Source organism: Tupaia chinensis, unplaced genomic scaffold, assembly GCF_000334495.1.
Source record: "Tupaia chinensis unplaced genomic scaffold, TupChi_1.0 Scaffold144602_1, whole genome shotgun sequence".
Lineage (NCBI taxonomy): Eukaryota > Metazoa > Chordata > Mammalia > Scandentia > Tupaiidae > Tupaia > Tupaia belangeri.
In genome coordinates, this window is record NW_006204462.1 from 1 (window position 1) to 5,383 (window position 5,383).

Genomic DNA, 5,383 nt, shown 5'->3' on the forward strand with positions numbered 1-5,383 from the left:
CCCCACCTCCCCTCCTCCCCCCTTCCCCTCCTCCCCCGGCGCTCCCACACCCGCACGGTCACGCATCTGCAGTTCAGAAAGGCCTTGGCCCTCGCTGTGAGTGTGTAGCATTGCCCTGTGTCCGCGCGGCTTTACTAAATTAGATCATGAACCTCTTACAGAAGCTCTGCTCTTACTGGTTTAAAGACAGATAAACACATATATTGAATACTCCTAGAATTTCCAGAACTTAAGGAAATTAAATCTCTAATACTTTCAATGTGCTAGATTTTAAATGCTCTTTAGGCCCGCTGCTGTGAGGCAGCAGTAATGAAACCGCCCTGCAGGGGGAGCAGTGGCTGATTATGGGTTCTGATCTTTGGGTCAGCCGAGAATGTGCCAGGCCTGTGTGCACGCGTGTTCCCAGGACCCCGAGGGGCTGAAGGGCTTGGAAGGGGCTGTGTTGCGATGCTGTCCCGGGTGCCTCTCTGTCTCTCTCCCTCTGTGCATACACACATTGTATCATAAACAGCTCATCTGCACAGAAACTAACTGGGATGTCAGTAATTCAAGTTCACGTGATTTAGACAACGTCTCGGAAAACAAGAGTAGTTTGATTGGATGGTAAACCTATTTCTTCTCTGCTTTATCAGGATTACGTGTTACATGGACATTGGGTTTTATTCTACTCGGAAATGTTCTGTGAACGCAGGCTTTCTTTTTCTTTTTTAATTTTTTTTCTTTTTCTTTTTCTTTTTTTTTTTTTTTTTTTGTTATAGGGCGCATGCGCTCGCCAGACAGACAGAGAAACAGAGAGATAGAAAGCGAGAAATCACCCCACAGGAGGGATGGCCACACCGCAGTCCCTTCTCCTCCATTCTCCTCTTGGGATCTTGGGCACACACACACATGTGCCCGGTGTGAGTTTAAGCCACCGGTCCGAGACTAGAACTGCGGTCGACTATGCGGGAGTCCTGCGACATAGCCATTATGCTAACTGCTGGTCCCAATGCAGGCTTTCTGATGGATGAAGCTAGCGATGCTCTTGTTTAAGGTTGCAATGTTCAGAATTAGGACAAGTGTAAGTCTGTGTTTAGCCAACTACATTTCTTGCTTTTAAAAAAAATAATGTATTATATTCTTGTTTATTATTATTATTTAAATTTGACCAGAAAGGGAGAAAGGGAAAGTGAGAAAGCAAGTCTCTGAGTCTGGGACTCAAGCCACAGTTGGCCCTGTGGGAGTCTGGGACCTCAACTACCATGCCACCTGCCAGCCCCAGCCAACTGTAGTTCAACGCTAGAGGCTCCTCAGCTTAAGACAGGGTTGAGTCCAGATAAACCCATCATAAACTCAAAATACCATAAGCCAAAAATGCTCTGAATCTAGCCGAGTCCCCGGAGTCTGGGCCTCTGCCTCGCCCGCCCGTGTGTGCTCCGGAGCTCACAGCTGCGCAGTTGGGACATTGTCCAGCACAGGCGACCTCGTGAGGGACTACCATGTGGCACACAGCAGCCCCCCAAAAGACTGGGATCCCACGTCCGAAGTCCCATTGCTATTGGGTGCATGTCGCTTTGTTGCTCTGTAGAGTCAAAAAATCCTAAGTTGAAGCATCGTAAGTCAGGACTGTCTATAACTATAGGATGATTGTGTCAGCTCGAAGATAATTTCCTAAGCCTTCTGCCTGTTTAAAACCTAGATTTCCACTGCATTTAGCAAATGAATGGATGTTCCTTAAATGCCTAGGCCACTTCCGAGGCGGGTGGAGTACTGAAACATTAATAAGTAAACGAGGGGCCGGCAGGTGGCGTGGTGTCTAAGGGCTCTGCATGAAAAGCACAGAGATTGCCCTACGGCTGTTTGTGTGGGGCACAAAATCGGGGTGGCTGGAAGGTCTCTGGAGAGAGAATTGTGCTTACCATGGTCAAAGCGAGCTGTGTGTGACAGACTCACTGGCAGCGTCCTCACAGACAGCCCGTGTTCGCACGTGTCTGCTGTTAGGGACAGCAGGAGTTCCATGTGGTTGCTTGGTCCTGGTAACCATCGACTGCAGGAGGGGGAAGACTGATACTCTTGGAAGAAAAGTGGGGACCGGCAGTGTTGAGCTTTAATCCCTCCTTGTCCGCGGGCGTGGGGACCCGCTAAGGCCCACTCTGCCCTCACCTCTCACCCCTTCTCCGCTCCATGTGCCTCACTGCTGACCCGCTCACGGAGCGCTTGTCTCCGGCTTCTCTGAGCCCAGGTTCCCCCTGCATTAATGAGCGACTCCTACCGCAGTAGCCCAAATAAAACATCCGCTCGGAGATCACCCAGTGCCTGCCGTCTGTCACAGGGTACACTCTTTTTAAACTAAGTGACCCTGACAGGTCACTAACCACAGCAAGGGCTGCATTGAGGAGCGGTGGCACAGTGTAGGCGTGAGCTTTGGAATAAGATGTGCAGGCGGGGGAGGGGGTGCTCGCCTCCTGGAAGCCCCTGGGAAGACCACAGCTGTCTTCCAGAGGCACAGCTCCGGGGAGGTCAGAAACGCTAGGAACAGAGTCGTCCGCAAGTGTCCGAGGTCAAGCCAGACATGGCCGAGAAGAGCAGGACTCAGCACTTACGAGCTGGTGCCAGCCACGGGCGCAGTGCGGGGACGGCTGGCCAGGCTGCAGGGGCTGCGCCCAATCTGCTTTTAGAAAAACCCTCCGCACAGTGTGTACACTGAGTGTCTGCAGTGTGCATCTCGGGGGGAAGCGCCCTCCACCGGGCCATGCTCTGACACGGGAGGAGGCACTAAGCGGGCAGGCTGCAGCCAGGCGGGCGAGAGACGTACCTGTCCCCACTGTCAGTGACCTCATGCATGTGTAAGCTGGCCCCAAAAGAACCGGAAACAGTTTTGTGGTTGGGGCCAGCTGAGTGAGGTGGCGGTATGGGCAGAGGGCGGTGCTCGCTGGGGCATGGAGAGGTGCCCGCGGGGTTTCTGTGGAAGTCACTGGCATTTCTGATGGCTTCCTGGACAGGAACGGGACGTATGACATGGTTCTCTACGCGGAAGCAGGCAGTCAGAGGCCCAGGATTGGGTGGCAGGTGGGCATGGGCGTGGGCAGCAGCAGGATTCTGGCCCGCCCTGCAGGGCGCCCCGGGAGGCTCTGCTGACAGCCTCTCACACGGCTCGCCCTGCAGCCCGGTCACGCAGTGCCCCAGCCGGCTCCTCAGGGAGCACACCCCTGCTGGCCTGTGTCTTGCTCTGCAGGGCACTCTGGCTTCTTATGGTGACTCTCCCAGCCCAGCCCTGGAATCAGCCATTTCTCTGAGGGGCCTTGGCTTACGTAACTGGGGGTGTCGTGCCACCGCACCTGGGCCCTGAGTGCTCAGCGCGCCTCCGGGGTGTGAGTGGCTCTCTGCTTCCCAGCGGCAGGGCAGGAGGCATGGCACTTGTAAGGATTTCCAGCACGTGTTGCCAAACGCCCTCTCCCTTATTTTCCAGTTTACGCTATACCACTAGTGCGCGGGGTGGGAAGGTTTTCTGCGCTGTCTGAATGGATCATTATGGCTTGTGTTTACCAAACTGGTACATTAAGAGGCCCCCATGCAATTCATACTGCTGTGCCAATCATTCTGTATGCGCGCACTGGGCAGCTCACGTTCTTCTTTTACAAGCTTTCGTTTGCAGTCTTTGCTCATCCATTTTTCCCCAACTGCTCCTTTTCTAACTCTGGGAAAGGAAACTATTTCACTTACAATATTCTGGTGTTAAGGTGACAGAGGATGAACCACTAACAGCCACGGCCTTCTTGTTTGTCGGGATCCCAGAGCAGCATTCGGTTATTTTTTGACCTTCAGCTCACCTAAGAACCAAGTGACTAGGATGGGCTACAGCAGAATGAAGTACCTGGGAAGTCTAGCTGGACTCCCGCTCACTGGCGCTGACAGCAGGCACTGCCGCCCTAGGGGCCTGTATGAAGTACCCGTGATTTTCGGGCTGATTTTCAGCTCGCCGCCCTCGTAGAGGAGAAGTCGTGACTTAGCTGCACCTGTGACCCGTCGGTCGGTAACGGAAGGCTGGGAGCAGGGGCAGCTCTGCGGTCCTTCCCCCATGCCCTGTATTCCCAGGGGTGCACTGGAGGGCATGGTGGGGAGGCAGCCCACTGCCCGGCAGGACGGAGCTTCCTGCTTCATTGCATGTCACAGGCTCCAAGCTCTGGAGCAGCCGTGCCGTGGCACTCTGACCAGGGCGTGCACATGCTGGCCCCTCCCTTCCCTCCCCACGTGCGCTCACTTGTCCTCTTTCCACGCACTGTAACACCCGTGTCTACGTGCTCTTGTTAAAGGACTCACGTGCTCGTCACAGCCGGGACCTGGCGATGGTGCATCACGTTTCCGTTCCTCGCACGAGCGTGATGGAGAGGAGGCATTCCCTGGGAAAGCACATGCCAGATGGGGTGTCACGGACGGCAGAGGCTCCCGCCGGCGGGGGTTGATTGGAGTCCCACAGACCTCTGCAGGCCACACAGTGGAGCCAGGAACCCGGGGTGTGACCGGGTTTTCATGGTCATGGCAGGAGCGTAGAGAACAAGCGTGTGTAGGGAGAGGAAGAACTCGGTCCTTACCCCCTTAGAACAACTTGTTTTTCATTTCGTTCCATTTCAGTGCGAGGAGAATAGCAGACTGGCACACGTGGGCATCAGTGTCATCCCTCTGCCCCTCTTCCTTCCCCACAGGGAGTGTCTGACTTCTTCACTGCTGGCACACTCTCTCACACGCTCACACTCACGCTCACATGCTGCATCCTCAAATGGCTTATTGCAATATTTGGAAAGGACCTGGGATATGATTTTGAGAAACAGGATAGAGCCCCTCCACCCCCAATAACTGGCAACTGCTATATTGCAGTACAGGCTTTTGAAGTCTAATCTTATTACATTTTGAATTTGGGCCCAAGAGATTTAGAAAATTGCAACAGAACATTTCAATTTCTAAGATTCAGTTCCATTTCCAGGTAATGCTATGACTCAGCAACCATAATTATGTGTGTATAAAATAAGTAACTATATAAAGTATATTTAAATATATTTATTTGTATATTGGACAATCAGAAAAGTCATGATGCATTTTTGTATAGAAAAACAAGAAAAATATGTCATGGGGTCAGCAGGTGGCATAGTGGTTAAGGTGCTGGACGCCCACCTGGCCCACCAGGACCCAGCCGCTTGAAACTCACACTGGGCACGTGTGCATGGGTGCTGAAAATCCGGAGAGGAGAGTGGAGGAGAAGGGATTGCAGCGTGACCACGTTCCCTGGGGTGCTCTGTCACCTTCTCTCCCTATCTCTTCTCTCTCTCTGTCCCTCTGGGGAATGCATGCACTCTATAGCAAAATTAACTAACTACATTAATTAATAAATCAGAGTATAAATATATAG